Source organism: Vipera ursinii, assembly GCF_947247035.1.
Source record: "Vipera ursinii genome assembly, chromosome: 10".
Taxonomy (NCBI): Eukaryota; Metazoa; Chordata; class Lepidosauria; order Squamata; family Viperidae; genus Vipera; species Vipera ursinii.
The window spans coordinates 9,861,529-9,889,047 of record NC_139520.1 but is presented as its reverse complement, the minus strand read 5'-3'; the positions used below and the strand labels follow the sequence as shown (position 1 = coordinate 9,889,047).

The 27,519-nt window shown below is 39.3% G+C and overlaps 1 protein-coding gene and 1 long non-coding RNA gene across 4 annotated transcripts in view; both read left to right on the top strand.

The window, feature by feature from the left end:
- The window catches only part of WWOX (WW domain containing oxidoreductase), a 554,700-nt gene that overhangs the window by 30,151 nt on the left and 497,030 nt on the right, over positions 1 to 27,519 (top strand). The window lies entirely within an intron of this gene.
- On the top strand, positions 4,221 to 6,324 carry LOC310645122. The gene is made up of 3 exons (XR_014493419.1): positions 4,221 to 4,247; positions 5,149 to 5,313; positions 6,121 to 6,324. It is a non-coding gene; the product is annotated as an uncharacterized lncRNA (long non-coding RNA).

Sequence of the window (27,519 nt, the reverse complement as noted above, 5' to 3'; positions counted from 1 at the left end):
CTTCTACTCCGATAGAACAAGCGGCCCATCACTGAATTGTGGATATCATTTATATTAAATCAATGGTCTGAGAAGGGCTGAACTATTTCACACTTTTGTCTTTGCATGTCCTTAGACTTGCGCTGTCATGATAATAAACCTGTGGATTAATGGCTCTAATTAATTCAGCTAATTTCTTAAAAGCACAGGTAGTCTTCGACTCATAACTGCAGCGAAGGCCAGAATTTTGGTTGCTAAGCAAGACAATGGTTTTAACTGACTCATGAACCCAACTTTCCCCATTGACTTTGCTTGTTGGAACTTGGCTGAGAAGATTGCAAAAGGCGAACACATGACCCTTGGATATTGCAGTTGTCATAAATACTTGCTGGTTACCAAGTGTCTGATCACGTGACCATGGGGATGCTGCCACAGTTGTATGTGTTAGGGTTGTCATTTTCTCCCCCAGTGCCATTGCAACTTTGAACAATCTTTAAACCAATGGTTGTGAGTCGAGCACTGCCTGAAATTAGATTTTGAAATATGAAAGCGACCTATCTTAATTCACTCAGGAAAGCAGAAGACTTGGTGGATTTATTTCAGAAGGTTCTGACTGGCCTAAATTGGTACTTCAATTTTCCTCCATTTTGTTTTTCATCATTTGCCGGGACTTCCCTGTGAAATCAAGTGATTTCATTCACTGCACAAAATAGGACAAATGCTGATTTGCAGAACCATATTTTGAAATCATGGGACTTTGAGTGGGAATAAAACCGTTAGACTTTTTCTAAACTTACCAATGAGGATGCTCCTCTTAGGTTTAATGTCTGATGTACGGTGAATATTCATTTAAAGGAGGTCTTTGAAAGAAAAGTTTGGTTTACAGATAATACTAAGCCAAAATGTTCCTTGTTCATCTGAGGCTCAGCATATGATATGAACTTATTTATTTTTATTTTATTTTAATTCCATTTATATCCCGCCCTTCTCCGAAGACTCAGGGCAGCTTACAAGCTTAGCAGTAGCCTTCATTTTATGTATATGCCTGCTTATTAGGGCTTTCAAACCCCCCCCCCCCAAGCGGCATTATTACAAAGTCAGCTTAACTGCCCCCAACAATCTGGGTCCTCATTTTACCTACCTCGGAAGGATGGAAGGCTGAGTCAACCTTGAGCCTGGTGGGACTCGAACCTGCACTGATTGCAGGCAGCTGGTGTTACTTAAGGAGGCATTAGCCCACTGCTCCACCAAGGCTCTTTTAACTCATCTTTTAGGGATTAGCAGGCCAATATAGGAAGGCTAAGGAAGCTTTTTGATAAACCCGGCTTATGATTGTGGAAAGGCAAGGCTATGGTGAGATTAGCACTATAGATGGGGTTGGACTAGAAGACCTCCAGGGACCCTTCCAACCCATTCTATATTCTATAAGAAACAGAAGCACTTGTGTTAAGAGTCTGAAACCTGTAGTTGCAGGATTCAAGTTTCTATGGAAGAATGTTTATGTCTCTAGCTATGTTCACCTAATCATTCTTGTTCGAAAAAAGATTTCCTCCTGAATTAACGTTGAGGTTTTGTAATAGTTTTAAGTAATAAATTGCCACTACAGTAAGTTCTATTAATGTAAAAGGTCAACACAGCTTATGGTAAATATGTTACTGAGTGTTTATAGCACGCTTCATATTTTACATGATTCCCTTTCTAATTCTGCTTATCTTTTCATTCCAGTTCCCTAAAGGATATATAAAAGAACCCCTAAAGAGAGTAATTACTGCTCTACTTCTTAACCAACCATCCTTCCACCTTAAAGAAATCTGAGCTGTTTTTTAACGAAGGCAGTTTTAAATAAAAATGCAAATAGGCTGCTTTGTAACCATATTATTTACTCACCTAGCCTCTTATTACCATGTTTCTATTGTCGGCAAACACTATTTACAGTCTTGTAGAAATTAACATTACTGGTCCTGAGGAAAGATTGTTAAGGAAAAGTTGTGCTTTGGAACCAATTAGGATGAACGCAGCCTCCATTATGGCTCTTGGGAGATCGTGCAAGCTTTGCGTTGTCAAATAATAACATTAGCCCGGAATGTGCCAACAGATCCACTATAATTATATCATTGGCCCTATTTTGCTTCTACAGAAATTTCCATTGTTTGCATTTGGCAACTTATGCAGAAGAAGTTCCAGGGAGCATCTTATTAATGCTGTGATTATTTTAAGTAGAAAATCATGGAGGACGGGGGGAAAAAAGTACTCAGATCCATTTAGCTCGGATTAATATTCTTTTGAGTTTTGGAAATTCATAGATTTATATGGACTTCCCTTACTGAAAAAAGGAATTAACAATCAACAGAATTAAAAGAACCTTCAAGTCAAGCTGGGGTTCTGATCATCATGACATTTTCTTGGGGACAATCTGGTTTGCCATATATATTTCTGGGGTGTCTCTACCCCTTCCCAATCTAGGCTGCAGTTTGAATGTTCTTGATGCTTTACCATCCAAGAACTAACCAGGTTTGACCCTTGTTAAACTTCAAGGGCAAACAAGGTTGGCCAGCTGCTGTTTCTTGCACCTTCTTGTGGTGAAAGCTTGGAAATCTGACATGATGACAACTTTCTTAGGGTTTCTGCTTGTCCCTAAATTGGGTTAAACTTCCATAGTTTGATTCATTTTTCATTAAAACATGCACAACTGAATTTACTCCTCCTTGAATGTAAAAATAACTATTTTGAACATATTCTGTAGCTTTTGGATTGGATTTGGAGCATTGCATTTTCACCTGTAAAATGGGAATAACAACAATCTATTCCGTGCATATGAATGATATGAATTTGTGCCACTTTAAGCCTTTAGGAAGTATCTTTATTATAACAAAATGGATGGATGGATGGATAGAATAATTATTAATTGATTAGTCTTAGGAACATATACAAAAATAATAACATCTTGTGACCAATAAAAGAAGTCGATATACTTTTTCTTTCTTTCTTTTTTCTTTCTTTTTCTAGTATCTGGCAAAGTATTAAATGGGGCAAGATTGATGTTATTCTTGTGATGAGAGTATAGCTAAGATATGACTAGCCATTCACAATGAACTGTGGAAATATGAGAAACTTTACATTTTCTTTTATTTTGTCCTGCTTTATGCGCTGGGTGGAAGCATTTCACGTACCTGCCTTGCTGATTGTGCTACAGGGGGAAGATGTACATTGCCTTTGGATTCAGAGCCCTCTCCTATTAAAAATTTATTCTGGTTTCAGAGGTGATTTGCCATCTGAGCACTTTGGGTCATGAAAATGTTGGGAATCTTACACACAAAGGAGAAAGAAACGTTTGGAGAAAGCAAGAGTGAGCAGTGATCTGTGTACTTCTGCAATTCTTTATCCTCAAGGCATATTTATCAGGAATATTAGATTAGAAATGCAATCTAAATTGTTCCCCGTTTTTTGTGTGAGACCACTATTAATCTAACCTGGTTAAGGATTCTCAGTGCATCCTTTCTGTGGGAACAGATTTATTACTTGGCACATAACTTTATAAGGGAGTGGTAAAAATAAGTTATCATGTGCTCTGCTTGTCCAAAGTTGTTTCTGCTTGGCCTTATTTCACTTGAGAGAGCTGAGATAAGCCTCGTGGTTAAATTTGATTGTGGAAATGCAGTATTTTTATTAAACAATCTTGTGACTGAAAAGCCAGCAAGAGATTAATAGATTTTGTTTTTGTTGCGCTCAAATCGAGCAAAGTCTGAACAGAGACTGAAAATTCCATGGAGAATATAGGCAAGGAGAAGAAGTAAAATTTGATTATGCTTATCTTATTTGAAAAGCTCAGTTTTCACTTTATCCTGGGTATTCAAATATTGGTTAATTGTTGAACCAGTCATTCCCTTTTATCTCTTAAGGTCATTTCAGCGCTAGCAGTAAATCTATGAATGAGGGAATGTGCTTTGAAATTTACAAATATTGTTTTCTGGGTTTGGGCCTGATAAAGTATAGTGTTGAAGTACTGCAAAGTTATTGTTATGTTTGCAGACTGCTCTTCACTGTTAGATCTGACCCAAACCAATATTTTTGCCAGTTAGACGCAGGAGACGAAAAACAGTTAATCCCAGAAGCATCAGATTTCATAGATTTGGAAAGTACCATTGAGGCTATCAATCCAAACTTTTGTTCTTTGCAGAAATTCAAATTAAGATGTCTACAATAGATGGTATCGTGGCTTGTGCTTGAATGCATTTGTTGAAGGAACTCACCACCTTTCTGTGTAATTGGTAGGATTGGCAGAGTGCTTTACTGTTAAAGTAGATTTTTCTAATATTCAATTGCTTTCCTGTAATTTCATTTCAGTTTTTACTAACTTGCTAACCATAGAGGATTTGGAAGAATAGGGTGACCTACCTACCTTCCTTCCTTCCTTCCTTCCTTCCTTCCTTCCTTCCTTCCTTCCTTCCTTCCTTCCTTCCTTCCTTCCTTCCTTCCTTCCTTCCTTCCTTGATTACCCTGATTACTTACATTCCAATTCCCTATACCAGGTTCTTTGATGCTTGTTAAAGTGTCAAGCGAAGACAGTACTTGAGATGGCATCTGTACCATTGCAAAATAAAGTAGGCTTATTAGTTTCATATAATTTGGAAACAGTTTTTGCTGTAAACCACTTTTGTCCTTTTTACAACTATCTCACAATGCTGGACTCAACTAGTATTCCAAGATCTTTTTCAGAACTATATATGCAAGCTAGGAGTTGATAGCTCATTGTTATACTTGTGCATTTGATTTTGGAACTTTGCAATTTTTTTGTTAAATTTTCATTTTCACTTCTTTAACATGTAACATTATTTGGATTGCACATTAACTGTTCTTTCCCATTTTCTGTCACCTGTATTCTTTCCACCTCTTTATCCAAGTCTTTAATAACAATATCCAAGTCTTTAATAACAATAGAAGTGAGAAATAAACTTTATTATGGCCTTAGTCCTGCAGTAATTAATAACAGTAATAATAGTAATGCAGGATTGGGATTGAAGCTTGTTGCACCCAACTCAGTATCTCTTTTTAGTTTGATGAGGAGCTCTTAATGAATGCTCTAAATGCCATTTTTGAGGTATCTATGAATAGCTTAAGATTTTCAAGGTGTCTGGAGTCAGATCTCATTTGCTAATAACAACATTATAGGTTATGTTATGCTTTGCTGACTTCAAGCAATATTAAGCCTACGCCACTCTTTCAACCTACTGCAGAAGTGACTAATGAAGAAATGAGAACCATCCTGGAAGACTTGTTCTTGATAAATTTATGATGACATCCAGTTATTACTGCACAGAGGTATCCCTGTACAAGGTATGCTAGAATCTGTCCAGATACCATTATTAGATTTATGGGTCTGAGATTCCCTCAGTGAAAATAGGGACACATCTCCGCTTCACTAGAACATAAATTTTCCAGGGTTCCTTGAAGATAATGTAGATTATGATCTGGCTTGCTCAGTAATTCAGGATTCAATTCTGCTTTTCCTGCATACATTTAACACATCCAGTTTACAGACCCCATTTCATTTAGAATTTTGGAATTAGTGCTAAAATATGTGGCCTCACTTTTAACTTTTCCTGTTTTCCTGTTTCTTGCTTTGCAAGATTTTGCTTACAATAGAATAGAGCTGGAAGGGACCTTGGAGGTCTTCTAGTCCAGTCCCCTGCTCAAGCAGGAGAACCTTTACCATTTCAGTCACACTCTTCTTAAAAACTTCCAGTGCTGGGGCATTCACGACTTCTGGAGGCAGGTGGTTCCATTGGTTAATTGTTCTAACTGTCAGGAAATTTCACCTTAGTTCTAGGTTGCTTCTCTCTGGTTAGTTTCCATCCATTGCTTCTTGTCCTGCCTTCAGGTGCTTTGGAGAATAGCTTGACTCCCTCTTCTTTGGGGCAGCCCCTGAGATATAACAGTCTTCTGTTATCACGTCACCCCTGGTCCTTCTCTAAATGCTTGTTCAAGCATTTGGGACAAAGTCAAAAGCTTGCACAACTTTTTTTTCCCAAACAAGTTTTATTAATTTTCCAATTTTACATCAAAATGTCAAGATATTTAGAGAGCAACGTGGTGTTTGGGTAATTAATAGTCCAATAACAAAACCATTTGTACATATCTCAGGTTAGATCATCAAAAGTTCCCTCTCTGTTTCCCATATTGGTTGACGAATGAAGGACACGAATGATACGTGTCCCAGGATAATGTTGAAGGATCCAATCTCGATCGGTCACTGGGACCAGCGGTTTAGTCTTCCCAACTGTCAGCTACCACCTTGTGCTCACTTATGTTTCGCTGCTATGCAGTGAGAGACTGCCATGAACTGTGGGGAGGGGCATGAAGGAGGAGAATGCTTGGGGAAACGAAAATAAGCGCTGTGCCTTCTCAAGACCTTGCCTCAAGGTCACCCAGCTGGAAGGAGGAAGAAGCTGTACATCAAACTGCGCTTGGACTGACCATTATGAAAACATCTTGCCTGAACCTGGGCAGTGAGAGGCAGTTCTTTGTACACCAAAGGATTATTTTGAAAGGATTACTCAGGGCAAGAAAATTCTAGAGCATTCTAGACCAAATGTGCAGAGGCCATGCTTTCATGAAGGAACTTAAAAGAAGTATGGTTATTTCTGAAGATGTATGTGAGAAGAAAAATGCAAATTAAATAATGTGGCTATGTCAACATCAGCTAACTAACTGAAACAATTTTTTTTAGCTAAATAAATAAAAGTTCAGCAACTTTGAAGTTTCTCCTGCATACTTTTCTTTTAAGAGATTTTTGTAGTTGCTTCCTGACTTCTGATGTGCTTATTGATCAGTGACAGATGCTATTCTTGGGCGGCTCTTGTTAAGGAGCTGAGTAAATTGAAATCCCATCTCTTCAGAACTAGTTCTTTTTATGCCACTGACAATAAGTATGCTTGTTTTTACCTTTGTCATGTTTAATATTCTGTACTAACAAACACAAGCATAAATATATGCACTTGCTTCTAATTAATTTGTATAATTATGTTTTATAATCTAGGTGCTTGGAAAGCCAGAATTCAGTATACCTCATTATTGTGTTGCAGCTAATAAAAAGAAATAGATTGAAATAAATCGTTAAAAACTAACTTTAATTGTTAAGCATGGGTTAGCGATAAATTATATCTTTGTGAAGTTTATTTTTAATTCTGCAGTGCTGCAGATTTGCGGTACATACCAATTAGTGCAGTTATTCTAAATAATCTTGAATTAATTACAGTAAATGTTAAATGTTATTTCTTTGACAATTAAAATTGCAGTGCTGAGTTAAGATTTAAAAAAGTGCCACTAGTAATAAAAGAGGAGATGAAACTAGGTGATACCAGTAGAGCTGACCTCAAACTTTTTCCAAAGATGTTCCATTTAGGTCAACTGGGATATAATGCAACATAATTGATTTAATACAGATCCAGCCTTTATAGTACATCAACCTATTCCAATTTTTAATGGGATGCTTGATGGCTGTGAACCAAGTTGGGCTGATCTCAAAAAGTTAAGCAGGGTTGAACCTGGTTAATATCTGGATGGGAGATAGCCTATTCCAAATATGTCTTCTCGAAATCATAACGAGATCCCGTAAAATCTTTAGAACTTTGCTTCCCTACATCCCCTGCTTCTTTTAAGTCTCAATTAAATAGCTATTTACATGCTAAAAATCTGGGTTATGTTTCTCAGACAAATTTCTGGACATTGTTTTGCCAATGTTCTCTCTCATGTCAGTTTTTAAAAGCTAACGCATCTACACGTTCTCATCCTTCCCCCTACCTATTCCTTATCTTCTTTATGACCATGACTTTGTTGCTTGTATCTTACAATTTATATCGTTTTATTTAGTATCCTAGTATGATTTATGCTGATTCCTTATTTAGTACCCTAATGACCATCACTGAGTATTGTATCTCTATGATTTATGATGAATGTATTTTATGATTATAATCATGATTTATTACTGGTTGCTTGTAGGTACACTGAGAGCTTATGCACCAGAGACAAATTCCTTGTGCCTCCAATCACACTTGGCCAATAAAGAATTCTAATTCTTTACCTTCTTCCACATCTATAAATGGACATTTACATGGGAAAAGTGGTTTAACTCCAGATTTTTTTTCTGGGGAGGGGGGGGGGAAGAAATAGCAAAACTCTTTGGTGATGGAAGAGGTAGTGCTCTGCTTATGATCACAACAGAGACCAGAATTTCTGTTACTAAGCAAAGTGATTGTTAAGTGAGTCACGCCCACTTTGGTGAACTTTTTTGCTATGATCATTAAGCGAATAAAATACAGTTGTAAAGGGGACCATGTGGCCATTAAGCCCAAACCTGCTCCTCCAATTTACTTTGCTTGTCAGAAGCCAGTTGGGAAGGTCACAGCTTGTGATCACAAGACCCTTGAACGCTGCACCCATCATAAATACATGCAGGGTTGCAAGTGCCTGAATTTTGATCATGGGGATTCTGCAGTGATTGTCAGCGTGAGGACCAGTTGTAAGTCCTTTTTTTCCAGAGCCATTGTCACTTCAAATGACCATTAAATGAATGGTTGTAAGAGTTGAGAACTAACTGTAGTTTTCATAGGAAAACCCATACCCACCTCTGCAAAATGGGCCATCTTCCATTTTCCATTTCACTCATGGTGAAGCAGAAATCATTACAAGCTTGATACATTTGTTTATAAGAGGTTCTGAACATTGGAATGAGCCCCCTATTTCAATAGTCTTCATTTCAAGCTGGGCTATAGATTAAAATCAAAGAAAAAAATTAAATTGAAGAGCTGTTAATTGAACTGCACTGTATTTAGCTGCTGGGGTAGTCAATACTGCAGAGAATTTTTAATACAGCGTTGTCAGTTTGTATTGGTAAATGCAACTGGTCTACTTGTGAGTTGTAGTGCTCAAACCTACAAAACCTCCTGAATTATTCAGAAGCAAGTTGCTGGTTGTGTATGGTTGTGTGTTCTCTAATAGTTTTTATGGAACTGCCATAAAACCAAGCTTTCCAAACTTTTTCCTTCACCATTTAAAAACAACTTATCAACATCTAATCAAACTTCAAGGACCACTAGTATGTCTCTTTAGCACCGTTGTAACCTTGAAAGGTCATTGTATGAACAGGTACAACTTGAGGACTACCTACTTAAACAAAACAAATATGTGTCATGGAGACCATATGAATGCTGTGCTCTTATGTGTGACTTAGAAAAGTTTTAGTTAAGAACCACTTTCTGTGCAGTCAATTTAAATAATTTCTTCCTTGGTAGTCTCCCTTAAAAATATTAGCAGATTCGGAAATAACTATAAAATCAGCATGACATAAAAAGCTTTAGAAGAATTTTATCACTTCTCCTCACCCCCAAGGCTGTGTTAATTTCTTTTTGTAGTTAATCTACTGTATTGTTAAACTGCATTTATAGTTAAAGATTCTTTTGAACAGCTAAGTTATTTAAGCACGGCTTCTGGAACTAAAAGTGATCTACTTGGTGGTCTGCTTTTCTTGCTGAAGATAATATTGAAAGGCAAAGAATGTTCCTGGAACCTGGAAAAAAAAATGAGGGCCACACGAACATTAACAAAACTTAATATGATCTTCTGACTGCTTCACTTTAGGGCGAGATACAGATTTTTTTTAAAAAGGAGTGTTAACTCCGAGGTACAAAATTGATGTATCATGTGAAGTAATTCAGCCTCATGTGAGTGATTTATTATAGTTAAAGTTAGATGTTTAAACTGGATTTGGCATTCTTTCCATTCTTTCCATTTTTTTCAATTTGCACGTTAGTGTGTGTGTGTGTGTGTGTGTGTGTGCGCACATATATAAAGTTGGCAAAAAAAAAGGACAGGAGCAAAAAACCCAGACCAACACAACCCAAAAAGAGACTTCACTCAACCTCACTGAGAGGATGGGCAAAGTCCAGGTCTTAAAGGTACTTCAAAACACAGCAGTTTTCGGACTGTCCACTTCCTGGGTGGAGCCAAGTGCTGCTGCAATAAAGGTAAAGGTAAAGGTTCCCCCGCACATGCGTGCTAGTCGTTTCCGACTCTAGGGGCCAGTGCTCATCTCCGTTTCAAAGCCAAAGAGCCAGCGCTTGTCCGAGGACATCTCCGTGGTCATGTGGCCGGCATGACTAGACACCAAAGGTGCACGGAACGCTGTTACCTTCCCACTGTAGTGGTCCCTATTTTTCTACTTGCATTTTTACGTGCTTTTGAATTGCTAGGTTGGCAGAAGCTGGGACGAGTAACAGGCGCTCACTCTGTTACGCGGCACTCGGGATTCGACCCGCCAAACTGCCGACCTTCTGATCGACAAGCTCAGCGTCCTAACCCACTGAGCCACCGCGTCCCTTCTGCTGCTGCAGTAGGAAGTGTTAAATCCTTAGGTTCCAATAAATGGCCCAGTTTAATCGAAGAAACCTGGAGTTCATCAACCCTGCCAGATTAAATAGCAAAAATTATTTAGTGATAGTGATTCATACTTGGTGACTAGGTGGCTGCATTACATTCAGCTATGATTACTTAACCACGAATTATTGAATAAAATTCAACTGTCTGGGGGGGGTTTTTTTGCAGCAAGCTGCTAAAACGAAACCAGCTGGTGGACTGCAATTTTTGAAACATGGCCAGCTAAATGTAATGTATTAACACAAAGGTAAATTGTATTTAAACTCCGTCTATAGGGAATGCTATTCTCAAAGATTTAAATTTGCATTTGCAGTTGATGATCTGAGGCGAGCATAAACAGCTGTCTTTTGGAGGGAGAGTTGATTCCACACAAGCCCTATTTCTCTAGCCATGTTGGAGAAGGAAACCAAAGAGACCATTGCACTTAGTGGCCACTGAGGTCTTATCCTGCAGACGAAATGAATTTGGCTTGAAAGCGCAAAATAAAATTGGACCAACTTGAAGGGTGCCTAATAAGTAGGATTGCAGAACGCATTTCTGATCGTAACAGAAGGATGTTGATCCCAAGTGTCCTCACGTGCAGTGGTTATGCTTTTTTTTAATTGAAAAGTTTTTCAATACATTTTATCTTTAACAAAACAACCCCTCCCCCACCCCCAAACCCCCTACCCAACCCAACCCTCCCCCCCTCCCCCTCCCCCTCCCCGACTTCCCAGAGCTAAATACAAGGTATAAAAGTAAAAAAAAACAGTCATAAACTACCATATGCTAACAACAATAAACTATTAGGTCTATCGCACTTTAGCTCTTATAAAATGATTACAAGCAATATAAATGTCACATCAATACTTATTCAAATGCTAAATGAAACTTTTTGGTCCCATATTTATTCTGGATGTAATCAATCCATTTTTTCCACTCTACGATATATCGTTGCGAATGATCTTTCAAATACGCCGAAATCTTTGCCATTTCCGCCAGGTTAGAAACTTTTAAAGTCCATTCCTCTATAGTCGGCAGTTCTTCCTTCTTCCAATATTGCCCTATTAAAAGTCTTGCTGCCATAATCAAGTTCAACATCAGCTTAGTGTCCACAACAGTGGTATCCGTAATAATACCCAGTAAAAACAATTGCGGACAAAACTTTATCCTTTTCTTAAATAAAGTGGTTATGCTTTTTTGATGTGTGAATGAATGCATAAGCGATAATATTTCTTCTTCGAAGAAGGTTATTCCATTCTACGAGGCTCTTTGTATCCTGATATTCAGATATTAGTCGCAGCAATATCTGTGGTTGTTCTCTAAAATTGGGAAATGTGAAATGCTGGCGAATGCTGGTGTTTCGGAACCGGCAGCACACCACAGCATAGATTGCATTATGTATTCATGTGCGCATGCATATACATAACACATACGTATACACACTTGCACCCAGCAAACTGGGGAATCATACAGTTGGCATCGTAGTCAATAATGCAATCTCCCGTGGCCTTGAGGAAGTCAATATGATCGCCCTTCCCCTCTGCTTTCCCTCTGCTGGCATCTAAATTAAGTTTTCTTAGGAAGAGTCTGTGCTGTTTCACGTAAAGTGATCATATGATTCTAATAAGCTTCTGGTATTCTCTGAATATCTTTAGAAGGCAGCTTTTTTTAAAAAAAATATGGCTATTTGTACCGTTCAGACTTCATCCTGTTCTTGCAAGAATAGTTCAATCACAAATATGGAGGAAACAGCAGCTCATGGTTTAACATATGAATACCAGCTCTGTTGAATTTTAGACTGGTATTTTGCTTCTCTTCCCCCCCCCCCACTTCTTCTCCACTCTCCTTTTATTTATTCGTTTCTTGCCTTTACTTAGGAAAATCAATGTTTCATAGCTTTAAATCTCATTGCCCTTCTTCTGAATCGGAAGTCATAGGAGCCGTTGATGGACCCAGCATGTTGTTTCCCCCTTTTTAAATGTAGTTTCTGTTTGTTTATATTTGAGACTGGCTAACTTTTCTTTTAAAACTGTTGCACTTTTTTGTTTCATAGTTCAGTGTTAAACGTGAGCAAGACTAATTGTTTTTTTTCTTCTCAGTTTGTCATAAAGGGGACTGCTCTTTGGTTGGAATTGAGATTTGCAATGTCCACGTGTGTTTAGCTCTACTGTTTAGGGAGACTGCGTTTTGCACAGTATACAATATTTATGAACAATTTGCAGTTAATTAGGGGCATATAGTTATTAAATTAACAATGAACAAAGTAGTACCTGTCTCTAGGTGCTACTGCAACTGGATATAAGCGCTTTTCGTTTCAGTCTTGATTTGTGTGCTTTGGAGCAGGGGGTCTCCGACCTTGGCTACGTCAACTCCCAGGCTGGGGAATTCTGGGAGTGGAAGTCTACCCCTCTTAAAGCAGTCTGGCTGGGGAATTCTGGGAGTGGAAGTCCACAAGTCTTAAAGTGGCCAAGGTTGGAGACCCCTGCTTTGGACCCCCTCTCTTCTCTGTGACAGCCCTTCAAATACTGGAAAACTGCTGCCATATCAGCCCTAATCCTTCTCTTCCATAGTTAGAAAAGGCACTACCTTTTTTGCCTTAATAACTTAAAACTTCTCTTCTTTTACTATAAATGTTGCTGAGTGATTTTCGGTTCAAAAACTTTAAAAAGATAAAGGTTCCCCCGCACATGTGTGCTAGTCGTTTCCGACTCTAGGGGCCGGTGCTTATCTCCGTTTCAAAGCTGAAGAGCCAGCGCTTGTCCGAGGACGTCTCCGTGGTCATGTGGCCGGCATGACTAGATGCCAGAGGCACACGGAACGCTGTTACCTTCCCACCGTAGTGGTCCCTATTTTTCTACTTGCATTTTTACGTGCTTTCCAACTGCTAGGTTGGCAGAAGCTGGGACAAACTAACAGGCGCTCACTCTGTTACGCGGCACTCGGGATTCGACCCGCCAAACTGCCGACCATCTGATCGACAAGCTCAGTATCCTAACCCACTGAGCCATCGCGTCCCTTTAAAAACTTTACACATAGACAAAATTAGCTGCACAGGGTTGCTTTTTAGGAACTAATTTGTTACCATCATTTTTTTTTAGATCTGACTTTTTTATTTGAGATATTTATACTTAAAAGACAACCCCTAAAGGCAAGACAACAGAACTAGGGATTTTTTCCCCCCTGTTGCAAACATATCCTCAAAAAGGCCAAAGTGCCATCATTTTTGCAGGTTTGCTTGATCAGAGCCAGGCACCAAATTAAGAGACTAAGCCAGAAGTTGCTGTGAAGATGAAGGGTTTCCTGTAGATGCCAAAGTTACTAAATGGAAAGTAGCAATTGCTCCCTGGCTTGCTAAAATAAGTGAAGGGAGATAAACCATAAATTGATTTTGGTATAATTCTTAAATTAAGTGCAATACGTGGGAGGAGAATAGCCCCTCCAATTGCATCACTATATATTATTTTACTCCGAAGCAGGTAGTTTATCTTAATATGTTCACAGGCTTTTCCAGAAAAAGATGAGCATTATTTTCTGCCTGAGAGTTAGTTAATTTGCCTAGACTCTGGCAATCTGATAGGGAGTCATATGTTACCGCTTTCTTTACGCCCTGCGTGGCTGCATTAGGCAATACGTTTAAAATGTGAAAGAAGACTTTAAAATGCACAGCCTGATAACAACGACAAATCTAATCCAAAGTGACAAGTGGGAGCGTTTCCCAGACGTTTTTTCCCTCTTTAATGTAACATGACTTTAAATTGATGCATCCCCACCGAGATTGGAAAAAGTCTCTGAGCTTGTCTCCCGTGATTACATTTCTGATCCGTACAACTTAATTTTTTAACTCAGTGACTCTCAACTTTGCGAGTGAGCTGTTTGTTTGCTTGTTTGTGTTGCCAGCATAGTTCTCATTGGTGAAGCCCTTGTGTGTAGCATTGTGGCAGCTTGGGGTTGGTAGTGCAGTGTGCCTTTACTTTGGATTGTCACCTCAGTACAAAGAGAGTGGCTTGAGCAATTATTTGCAATGAGTGGACTGCTTAAACTCATGTCACATTGGTCCGTTGTCCTGTTTTGTTCCTGAGATGGGATGACAGCCTTTGAACACTGTGTCCTTAAAGATTGGGGGGGGGGGTTGGGGGGGCACCTTTCCCATTTTTAAAAATTATGGAGGACCCCCAAACAGCTTTTGCTTATCTGGGTTTATTTTATTTATTTATTTATTTATTTATTTATTTATTTATTTATTTATTTATTTATTTATTTTATTTATTTTAATTCCATTTATATCCCGCCCTTCTCCGAAGACTCAGGGCGGCTTACAAGCTTAGCAGTAGCCTTCATTCTATGTATATGCCTGCTTATTAGGGCTTTTCACACACTCCCCAAGCGGCATTATTACAAAGTCAGCTTAATTGCCCCCAACAATCTGGGTCCTCATTTTACCTACCTCGGAAGGATGGAAGGCTGAGTCAACCTTGAGCCTTTTTAAGAAGTTTACCTTCTTAAAAAATTGTGTTCACTACCACTATCACTTCTCAGAGTAGTTTGATATGACTTCAGTGTTGTATTAGTTTTCAGTATAGGCGGGCAAAGAACATGGGCTTCATGGATGTCTGGGGGGGGGCAGTTCCTCGTACCACACTTGAAACACCCTTCTAGTCTGATAACCAATTCTGTGTGAGTGTCTCATGGCGTTGGCCTTTTATGCAGCTAGAACCATTGCCCTTCTCTAGACCTGGAAGTCCTCTATTTACCAAGCACAGTTGAATCCAAAACTTATGTTGGTGAGCAAGGCAGTTGTCAAGTGAGCTTTGTCTCTCTTTATGACCTTTTCCTTACAGTTGTTATGTAATCACTGCAGTTGTTAAGTGAATCATGTGATTGTCAGGCGAATTGGGCTTCCCCAGTTTGGCCTTCGTTATCAGAAGCCAGCTGGAAAGATCGCAAATGGAGACCACATGAGCTCGGGAGACTGCAGTCATTATAAGTGCATGCAGGTTGTGAAGCACCTGAATTGTGATCATGTGCCCCAACTGCTGTAAGTATGAAAAATGGTCACAAGTCGCTTTCCCCCCCCCAGTGTTGTGTGTCCCTTGTACTCAATAAATGAATGATTGTAAGTTAAAGACTACCTGTATCTCTTTGAAATAGACTCCACCTTAATCTGATCAGAATCAACCATAGCACTTACAATGCCTTCAGTTCCAACTAATGCAATGCAGCAATTGTATTAGACCACCAAGAAGATCTACGGCAAATAAGTTTATGAAGTTCAGGAGCCATTTGCCTTTCTTGATTGAACATTTTCAGAAGCATTACCTAATGGCTGACTTTTTGTTTAATTATTTAGATGTCCTCTGCAGTACTGTTGCATCTTCTTGACTAACAGGAATTCAACTTACAATATTGACTGCTTCTAGTGTTTCAAAAGGCGAGGAACAGGAAGGAGACGTAGTGATCTTTGATGTGCTAACCTTCATTTTGACCTTTCAGGTTTATTCTTTGGCTTCATTCTGTCTACAAATACAACTCGGTGTTAAATCCAAAATTGTTGGGTGACAATGAGCATTTCCCCAGCTAGCCTGGCGGAGATGACTCTGACAATTCATTTTGGGGTGAATCACCTACAAGCAATGGTTGTAGAGCCTTGGTGGAGCAGTGGGCTAATGCCTCCCTAAGTAACATCAGCTGCCTGCAATTAGTGCAGGTTCGAGTCCCACCAGGCTCAAGGTTGACTCAGCCTTCCACCCTTCCGAGGTAGGTAAAATGAGGACCCAGATTGTTGGGGGCAATTAAGCTGACTTTGTAATAATGCCGCTTGGGGTATGTGTGTGAAAGCCCTAATAAGCAGGCATATACATAGAATGAAGGCTATTGCTAAGCACATTGATTTGTGCTTCTTAGATTGTAAGCCGCCCTGAGTCTTCGGAGAAGGGCGGGATATAAATGGGATTAAAAAAAATATAAAAAAAAATATTGATGGATAGTGACAATACAGTTGGTAAAACTGAATTAGCTTTCACAGAGCCTTCTTATATGTGATACTGTCGGATATTTTTGGCGCCTACTTTTATAATAAAAACAGGTGGCTTTAACACAAAGGGCCGAGAGGGGAAACGTTGAAACATTTTTTCAGTTTGAGGAAACAGTAGGCCAACGGAGCACAATCTAACTACACTTCAGACTTTGGAGATTCCATTGGTCTCAGTAAGAAAGCAACGGAGAAATATTGTTAAGTCATTGGGAAATTTAAGGGCTCCTGCCATTCACTGGGTGTAATTTAGCCAAGTTTATAAATCACTAATTTTGGGGTAAATCTGGGCAAAGCTAAACTAGCCTTTTCACTATGATGACCTGTTTTAAGCGTGATTTTACCTTTCATATTTTTAAAGATCCTACAATAATGCAAGAGGTACATTTTACTAAATGCTGTATACATGGACTCGCCCAGCTTGGAGCTAAAAACATTTGTATTCCTCCCGATGGGCTTTCACGATGGAGAAACTTTCTAAGTAGGAAGCAAATCTTGGAGAGTCTTAGAAACCAGCCAGCGTTTAGCTGCAATCTGTTTAAGTTAGCTCCTGTAAATTAACATAACTGGGTGATTGATGATGATGATGATGATGATGAACATAATAACAGAAGCCTGTAAATCTCTCTCTCTCTCTCTCTCTCTCTCTCTCTCTCTCTCTCTCTCTCTCTCTCTCTCTCTCTCTCCCTCCCTCCCTCCCTCCCTCCCTCCCTCCCTCACTTGCTCGCTCCCTCTGTGAAAAAAATGGGCTTTTGCTTTTATTGTAATCTTCGGTAGGAAGTAAGACATAAGTGGTTGAAAGCCACTAGCGTGGTGAATAATTTGAAACACGGCTTCAGAGTTTCAGTCCTCCAGGGAGAACGGTGAAAATCAGTTCTGGTTCCCTGCATTTCCAAATATTTTTATCACATTAATCAAGAAAAAAAAATAATGTGTGAAGGATATATTGATTTATTTCTTTTATTTGTACTGCCTTTTATTACTTTATAAGTAACTCAAGGTGTCACCTTTTTCCTCGCAGCAAGGTGAGTTGGGCTGAAAGAAAGCGACTGGCCCAAAGTCCCCCAATTGGCTTTCATGCCCAAGGTGGGACTAGAACTCACAGGCTCCTGGTTTCTAGGCGCTACACCAAACTGGATGTCCTATAATGTGTGCTAATGCTGCCTCGTCTTCTAGTCTGCAAGTTAGTCTGGAATCTGCTTAGGAAGAAACAAATCACCCACCCCACAGACCTTCAGCTTCAAGTTATGTCTATTGAAGAGGGCAAATGACACACCAACAAGCACCAATTCTCTGCAAGACCCCATAAGGTTTTTTTTCATCTACATACATACACCCTTGCTGTTGCGAGCTTTTTCCCCCCGTTATGCATTTGATGAGGGTCATAAATGGAAATTAGTTTGATGGCTTCAATCTCTGACGATGTGGAATGTAGATTATTTAAAACATTGTTGCCCGAGGAACCACACAGTGCAAATTATAACCCTAATATCTTAAGAGCAGAGAACCTGCATAGGCTGCTAAATAAACTTCAGTAATTACTTCAGGGGATTTTCCTGTGCGGGGCTGTAATTTTTTTGTAGTTTACATTTTTCTCAGGTTGCTGACCACACTGACAGCTTTGCTGGTCTTGTATAAAATAACTAACACATGTACGCACCTGGCCCTTCATTATTGTTACTCTGCATTTTATAAGGAGAGAACAAGATAGGAAAGTTGCCAGACATTTTTGCTGATAGCAACACTTACCAAGGTTTTACACACCTTGAAAGAAAATACACGGCAGCTTCCATTACAAACAGTTGCAGAGCAGGTCTTTTACCAAACAGTAAGAGGGCCTTAAGTATCACTTTACTACTTTGGTGTTGCAAAGGTGATGATACTTCAGTTATTGTCTTGTGTCCCATTTCCTTAAGAACTGAAAACAGGCTTAATACTTCTTAAGCACTCTCCATAAGCAAAAGAAACAGTTCTTCAAAGTTGCATTTCGGTAGACAAGCCACAGTGATAAAGATAGAAGCATTTGATGTGCTTCTCCAAACATTTTTTTTAAAAAAGTGAAGATTTGTAATTGCTAATTCCCCACACTCACAGTCCCCCAAATGGAATGTATCAACTGTTCTTACTGGTAAGATCACACTTGGAATACTTTATCCAGTTTTCGTCACAGTGATATAAAAAAGATGTTGAGATCCTCGAAAGATTTTTTATTATTTTTTATTTTAATCCCATTTATATCCCGCCCTTCTCCGAAGACTCAGGGCGGCTTACAATTTAAGCACAAACCAATGTGCTTAGCAATAGCCTTCATTCTATGTATATGCCTGCTTATTAGGGCTTCCCCCCCCCAAGCGGCATTATTACAAAGTCAGCTTAATTGCCTCCAACAATCTGGGTCCTCATTTTACCTACCTCGCAAGGATGGAAGGCTGAGTCAACCTTGAGCCTGGTGGGACTCGAACCTGCACTAATTGCAGGCAGCTGGTGTTACTTAAGGAGGCATTAGCCCACTGCTCCACCAAGGCTCTAAGAGTGCAGAAAGAGCCAGAAGGATGATAAAAAAATAAGAGAGATGATGTTGAGGATGGATGGATGGATAGATAGATAGATAGATAGATAGATAGATAGATAGATAGATAGATAGATCGGTCTGGTGACTAAAACACACTGAATGATTGAGGAAACTGTCTAGTCTAACAAAAAGAAGGACTAGGGGTGACATGATGACAGTCTTCCAACATTTGAGGTGCTGTCACAGAAAAAAGAGGGGGACAACCTGTTCTCAGGTGAAGACAAAAAGTAATGGATAGGAAATTATCAAAGAGAGATCCAACCTAGAGGTAAGAGAAATTTTCTGCCAGTGAGAACAATTAACCAGTGGAATGGTTCGCCACCAGAAGCTGTGGGTGCTCCATCACTGGAGGTTTTTAAGAAGAGATTGGGTGATCATTTGTCTGGAATGGTGTAAGGTCTCCTGCTTGAGCCGGACTAGAAGACTTCCAAGGTCCCTTCCAACTCTTACTGTTCTGATTTTTCTCCGGTAGTGTCTTGTATTCAACTGTTTGGAATATTTCTGTTCTTTGGCATACTTAAAAAGCTGGCTATGAGGTGTCAGCAAATATTTTTAAGATGTCATTTTTAAAAAGGAACAAAGAGTCTTAAAATTGCAATTCCCCCCCCCTTTTTTTTTTCAAAGAAAGAAAAGTAAAAGAACACAGGGAAATTAGCAAAATAATATACACGCCGATGTGAATTGCTTTGCCACAAGATGGCCCTGTTATGTTGCCTATATTTAGGAAATGAGATATTTTTGGAATACAGATTCTCCATCTTAAAAAGTAGATGTGTGTAAGGATCTGAGGCAATCTGAGCCTCACCAGCATCTTAACTATGCACTGTCTTTAACTCGGGAGATAGTATTTCAGATGAGATGTGAACTGAGCCTTGAGCATTATTGAACTTTAAACATGAGACAGCAGGGGGGAGGTGAAATTTGGAGGAAAAAGCTTTTCTTAAAAAAAGAGGAAACCCACAACGTTACATAACGAACAAATATTATGATGATTAGACTTCTGGCTGTGTGGTTTTCTAATTTTCATTTTATGTGCACATTACTGTAATTTGTATATAAACAAATTATGTAGATATTATTAAGGGCTAAAATAATATTTGTTCTGAGTATCTATTTCTCTAATTTTCATTTTACACACACGTTATTAAGGACTAGAATAATAGTTATAAAACCTCTAGATCAGAAATCAAATAGAAAAAAGACTCCAGACTTGAATAGCGCATACTGAAAACAGACTGTTGAATAGACCATCTTTCCTTACCAGACTACTTTAATAACTTTTAGTCCCAATAATTTGCAATAGGTAAAGGTAAAAGGTAAAGGTTCCCCCCGCACATGCGTGCTAGTCGTTTCTGACTCTAGGGGCCGGTGCTCATCTCCGTTTCAAAGCCGAAGAGCCGGCGCTTGTCCAAGGACATCTCCGTGGTCATGTGGCCGGCATGACTAGACGCCAAAGGCGCACGGAACGCTGTTACCTTCCCACCGTAGTGGTCCCTATTTTTCTACTTGCCTTTTTACGTGCTTTCGAACTGCTAGGTTGGCAGAAGCTGGGATGAGTAACAGGCGCTCACTCTGTTACGCGGCACTCGGGATTCGACCCGCCAAACTGCCGACCTTCTAATCGACAAGCTCAGCGTCCTAACCCACTGAGCCACCGTGTCCCTAATTTGCAATAGTTTTGTTCAATTCCATAGCTAAATGTAGAGTCCATTATGGTTGGCGGAGGCAATGTTAATCTTCCCTTGCTAGGTCTTTTCTCATCTGTTCTGTACATTAGAATAGATTGAAAAGTTACTTCTTTTCAATGACTGCTGAGACAGAAATAGAAAGATCCAGCGAATTGGGTGTAAGAGTTAAGGCACCAAACGTGAATCTGGGAGACGTGAGTTCTAGTTCAACCTTAAGTATGACAGCCGCCTGGGTGACTTTGGCGCAGTTCTTCTCTCTCAGCCCAACTCACCTCACAGGGTTATTGTTGTGAGCAAAATGGAAGGAGGAAAGTGTGTTGGATACGTTCACTGCCTTGAGTTACTTGTAAAAATTATAAACACAAATAAATACTGTAGATCTCATCAGAACGTCTATGGATAATTCTGTCATCCAGGTCACAGTTATCTCAAAGGTGGGTTTTTTTTTCTTTTCTTCAAAGGGCAACTGGACTGCTTTTTATTTTGAGGAAGAAAGAAAAACACATTTTAATTCTTATCCAAGAAGCTTCATTACAACTGATGAAGCTTCTTGGATAGGAAGCGAAATGTTTTTGAGGGGGGGAAAAAGCACCTTTGAGGTCTCATCAGAACCAATATCCCAAAATAGCTAGTAACATTGAACATTAAAACTGGTATAGCTAAATCATTTTTGGAGCCTACCTGGTGAATTTAAACCTTTTGAAGTTCATAAACTCATCCATGTGAAAGTTTTCTCTCCCCCCCACACCTAACCTTTGTTTAAGATTGTCAAATGACAGGACCCCCCCCCCCGGTGGGTGTTTGTGGCAGTTCAGATTAAGGCAGATAGCCCTCAGATCAGCCTCCTCTTTGGTGCCGCTCCTGCTAAAGAACACTTTGGATGTGCTTGACAAATCACAACCACTGCTATTAAACTTTCCTGTGTGTACTGTGCCAGGTGAGAATTGGTTTTAGTGTCCATTTCGTCTGATGGGTAACCTTCCAGGTGTTTAGAATAGCAAAATGCTCATTAGCACCTATTGTCCCCCTCACTAATGAGTTCCCATTGTCTAAGTCTAAAGGGATGGGACCTTCCATAGAACAAGACCGCAGGATCCGTGTGATTTGCTTCCGACTAGTTAATGTGGAGCTGTAGTGACATCTTGTGGAGTTATAAAGCAAATCTCTGATCAACATTTGCACAGGATGTTCGCTGCTGTTCCTCGTGAACAAGTCTCAACTAGTAGCAAGAACCGGTTGGCCTTTCTTGAGCTGGAAAACCAAGTGGGTTTAGGTCCAGTTAGGACTTGGTGGGAACTCTGTAGTGAATAGCAAGTTGTAGGGTAGACTAGGGATGTCAAAATGAATGGTGCTGGGGGGGAAAAAAGCAGGAGGCCCCTCCTGGCCTAACACTAAGAAAACTATATAAAATCATCTGGAATTAAGCTTGGCTCAAGGGAGACTTGATTTTTTTTTTTACTTTAACAATAAAATAGCCTGGTTTTAGTTGAGCTGTTGGATTGATCAGTGAAGAAAAGACCAGGGTTGCATCAGAGATGTGGTTAGCATATCAAGATTCATCTCTTGTATCTCCCCTAGAGAACTAGTGCTAAGCCCAAAAGCAAGGGTCTTCAAACTTGGCCCTTTTATGACTTGTGGACTTCAACTCCCAGAATTCCTCAGCCGGGCACACTGGCTGAGGAATTCTGGGAGTTGAAGTCCACAAGTCATAAAAGGGTCAAGTTTGAAGACCCCTGCCCAAGAGCCTTTGCTAATCAAGAGTAGACCATGCTGGACCTGGTAAAGTTTTCTGAACTCATTTACAGGTAGTCCCTAATTTAATGATCATTACAAGTCCCTGAAAAATGGGAAATACAATTGGTCCTTGAGTCCTTGCGTGATCAACATTTGGGTGCTTGCAACCAGTGTTTATGTAAGACAATGGCAGCCTATTAGAGTTCATGTGATCACCATTTGTGATCATGTAAGCTGGCTTCGCACAAGCCAAGTCAGTGGATTTGCTTAACAATCTCATGATTCACTGAACAACTGCAGGATTTGCTTAATAACCGTGGCCAAACAACCCCCAAAAACCTGTTGTAAAATCACGTGTGACTCATCTTGCTTAGCAATGGAAAGTCTGCTCCCACTTGTCGTCATAATTCAAGGACAACCTGTACCACTCCAAGAGAGTTTTGTCATTTTGCCCCAAAGAAAATAAAATAAAATCTTAAACCTCTTTTCCTATGCTATTTCCTCTAACTGTAATTTAAAATAGTTGGGGTTTTCTTTTGTGTGATTTTCATTTTTGGTAGAGTGATACACTTTTTATACTTTTGTGAAAAAAGAAAATGTGCTAATTATGTCAGTCCTTGCATTGATGCCTTGGAGCACTTTAAAGGTACATTCCTGAAGTTGTAGCAAACTTGAAGTATACTTCTGAAGTTGCAGCAAAAACTGGCACCTTGCCGTTTTCCCTGCATTAACGATCCTGCCATATTGGAAATGCAGGTATTTCTCGACTGACAACCACAACTGAGCCCACAATTCTTAAGTAAGGCAACATTGTCCCATTTTATGACCTTTTTGCCAAAGTTGTCTAGTGAACCACTGCAGTTGTTAAGTGAATAATGTCATTAAACTAATCTGGCTTCTCCATTGACTTTGTTTGTCGGAAGCCAGTTGGGAAGTTTACAAATGCTGTTCACATACATACATACAAATAGTATGATCCCAGGATGCTGCAACTGTCATAAGTACATGCCAGTTGCCAAGCACCCGAATTTTGATCACCTGACTGTGGGGAGTCATAAGTGTGAAAAGCCGTCAAAAGTCACTTTTTGTCAGTGCTGTTGTAACATCAAATGGTCATTAAACAAACTGTTGTAAGTCAAGGACTATCTGTGCAGTCTTTCTGCAGTAGCTCTTGTTCTTTTTCTTCATACCCAATCCTTACTCTGTGTTTACAAAGTTGGTATTCCTAGGACGCAAGTTACTTCAATGCCGTAACATTTCAGGTGGTTAATTTCACCTTTACTTTTGAAGTTTCTGTAGAGACATAGCTGTGGATAGGGCAGAGGAATTCATTTTTTACAAGCAACGTGTACATGTTTTTGCTGTGTTTGTAGCATTTTATCATTGCCACTCTAAGCAGTGTTTTAAAGTTTTGTTAGGTGAGATAAGAGAATTTCATACCTAGTGGGCAAATGTTATCCCACCAATCAATCATGATATATATAAATATAAATATAAAATATTTATATAAAAATATAAATATAAAAATTTGTCTAGTGGGAAGCTTACATTGTGACTACTTTTACAAGCCTAGGCAGTTAGCATAACGTCTTAAGCAATAAGTTACTTCCATAAATCTCAATGTTTTTAACTGTGGAATTCTTGTTTTAATGTTTAGTTTTTTTTTAATGATGTGTTTTTGTTACATGCAACATAGAGTTACATTCTATGAAATGGGCAGCTACAGCATTTAAATGTGATATATTAATAAATAATTTAACTAATAATAAAATTAAAGACATAGATGAGACAGATTTAAAAAAAATGGTCTTAGACCACTACAATCTCAGACTGAAATATGGTATAACAAATCAGAATTTCCTTCTCTAAATTCTTCTTGGCTTATATATCTTCTCACTTTCGTGTGCAAATATAATTTTCATTTGCTTTTATTTTGGTGGTCTCTGTGATTCACTTGAGATATTGTTATTTCCTTACTTTCCGATCCACACTTCCTATTTCCACTGTCTTCCATTTGACTTCTAATGCTCTTGCTTTTAGAAATTCTTTCCTAATTTCTAGATTAATTGAGGAGTGCTTATTATTTTGCCTTATATCGGTAAGTTGTGCTTTCCTCTAGCTGTTGTGGTTTTCCTATTTCTTTCTTGGGCTCTGGCCTAACAAAGAGAAGAACTAGGGGGTGACATGATAGCAATCTTCCAATATTTGAGAGGCTGCCACAAAGAAGATGGGGTCGACTTATTCTCCAAAGCACCTGAAGGCAGGACAAAAAGCAATGGATGGAGACTAATCAAGGAGAGAATTGAAGGAGAATTAAGGAGACATTATCTGAAAATGAAAACAATTAATCAGTGGAATGACTTGCCTCCAGAAGTTGTGGATGATCCAACACTGGAGGTTTTTAAGAAGAGATGGGGCCGCCATTTGTCTAGAATGGTATAAGGAAGGGGTCTTCAAACTTGGCCCTTTTATGACTGGTGGACTTCAAATCCCAGAATTCCTGAGCCAGATTGCCTGGCTGAGGAATTTTGAGAATAAAAGGGCCAAGTTTGAAGATCCCTGGTATGATGTCTCCTGCTGGAGCCGAGGGTTGGATCAGAAGATCTCCAAGGTCCCTTCCAACTCTTATTCTGTATTCTGTTCCTTTTCTTAGTTTTATCCTATTGGCTCTCATTCAGATAAGCAGCCTAAGGGTAAAATGTTTTCCCCCCCCCCACACCAGTTGATTAAAAAAAAACTCCTCGTATATATTAGCCATTTGGATTTAATAACCTCACTAACTTGAAATATTAAATAGTTTGGACTGGGACATTTGAAAACCAGCCTGAAGGAGTTGAGCTATCATTTGTTGGCACAGATTTCAGCAATATTGGGAGGAAAGATTTCTTCAATTAAAAACCAATTTGGTGCTTTTCAGCAAGAGATCTTCCACGGTTAGACTGGATTGTTAGCCGCGCTATATCTGTCCAACATCAACTTTGCGTTTGCTGTAGGTAGAAGTGAATCACTAAAAGGTCTCATTTAATTCAATTAGCTGCTCTGCCAAGTGACCTTAGCATATCTACAGTTTCAGAGTTTATGAAGTATAATTTTTGTGTACTATTTCCCGTAGCCTTTTAAATTAAAAGCTGACAAGATCTTGGCCATGTCACCAAAAACATTTTTTTTTGCATTATTTTGCTAGCACAGTTGAAAGTTGATGCACTTTTTTTTTCTTTTGACCCAATTGCTGCCTGTATGTGGATTATTATTATTTTTTTTGGCAAACACTAACAATGAGATGGTGTGTGGCCGAAATAAATTTTGTTCTAACAGCAATTTAGCTCTGATTTCTTTGAAGGAACCCCCCCCGCCCCTTCTTCCATTTTCTAGTTTATAATATGTATTTTCATTTGTGGCTTTGCAAAATATTGCAGAGTTCTTGGAGCCTTGGTGGAGCAGTGGGCTAATGCCTCCTTAAGTAACACCAGCTGCCTGCAATTAGTGCAGGTTCGCGTCCCACCAGGCTCAAGGTTGACTCAGCCTTCCATCCTTCCGAGGTAGGTAAAATGAGGACCCAGATTGTTGGGGGCAATTAAGCTGACTTTGTAATAATGCCGCTTGGGGTGTGTGTGTGTGAAAGCCCTAACAAGCAGGCATATACATAGAATGAAGGCTACTGCTAAGCTTGTAAGCCGCCCTGAGTCTTCGGAGAAGGACGGGATATAAATGGAATTAAAATAAAAATAAATAAAAATAAAACAAGTATCCATGTTTACTTCCTAACAAGTCATTAAGCATGAAAGGCTCCAGTCTTTCTGTATATTACTGTACACTATGTGATAGTCTAAAAATGAAATATCCCTCCAAGGTATTTTGAAAAGCAGAGGGTAGTTTTTCAAAGGGATTGCCTGGTAGAAGCCACCTTGACTTACTGGTTAACTTGGTAAATATTTTTTGATTAATAAATTTTGCAGGTACAATGCCAGGAAAATTTCTGTTGTGATCACACTATTTTTAAGAAGGATCAGTTAAATTCCCAGGGTCAGCGCTTAGATTGGAAGTTACATCTTTGCTGAATGGTGAATTTAAGTTGATGGTCTGGCAAAAAAAACCCCAACACCATTATTTTAGGTACTTAAAGGAGTCTTGTGCTGTTGGTACATTATTTTTTCTCCAACTGCCAAGGTGACTTTTCAGTTATCCAATACTAAGAGATACAGGTAAAGGAAAGTGCTTTGATTAAAGTAAAGGTGAAGGAGATGCAGATAAAGCAGAGTGTGTTTGTAGTCACGCCTTAGGCCAGTCTGATTTCTTTCAGTGTGCAATTTCTTAGATTCAGTGTTCTTAGATTGCGGCATTGGATAGGAAGAGTGTGTAAAATGTTTAAAAGAGATATTCAGCAAGAGATACTTCTTCATCTTAGGAAAGCTAGATGCAGACTTTGCATCTGTGCACAATGGGTCATGCGCGATATGAAAATCCATAGTGCCTTCACTAGTAGTCCCAGTAGAATTTTTTGGTGTATATGTGTACACAGTTGAGAAAATCTTCAAAGGAGATGTGTTAATCGTTGCAGAAGATGCAGCTGCTGTAGGGCTTTTAGGAAGGATGCTGCACCACGCATCACTTTGGTGATGTGCTTATTCCATAGACAGACTGACTCACTGCTACTAGAACAGGCTATCTTTCTTAACTGACTAGTTAGATTATAAGTATAAACATTGGTAATACCAGAATAACAAAGGAACATGCATAATTCAGAATCGTGATGGACATCGTCATCCCCTCTTCTTCCTTTTTGCTTGGGCTTATCCTGGAGGAATGTGCCCTATTTTTCTGGCTTCTTCAGGGTCCTCAGCTTGAACGAGTGAAGCAGTTTGAGATGTCAGAATAGGTAGTTGCTGAAATGAAAAGGGTGAGCTGTCTGTGAAATTCTAGCTTTTCTAATACTAACTTCTGATGCACCAGATCTCTTTCATTGAGGGCCAGATGATCCGGAATTGCAGCTAGGGACTTTGCTTTCCTAGGAGGAGTACAATTAATGCAAATTTCAACAGGGATTGGAGGATATCCCTACCAGGGAAGACAAGGGTGGGGGCCATCCAGCAAGTTTTAGTAGCTCT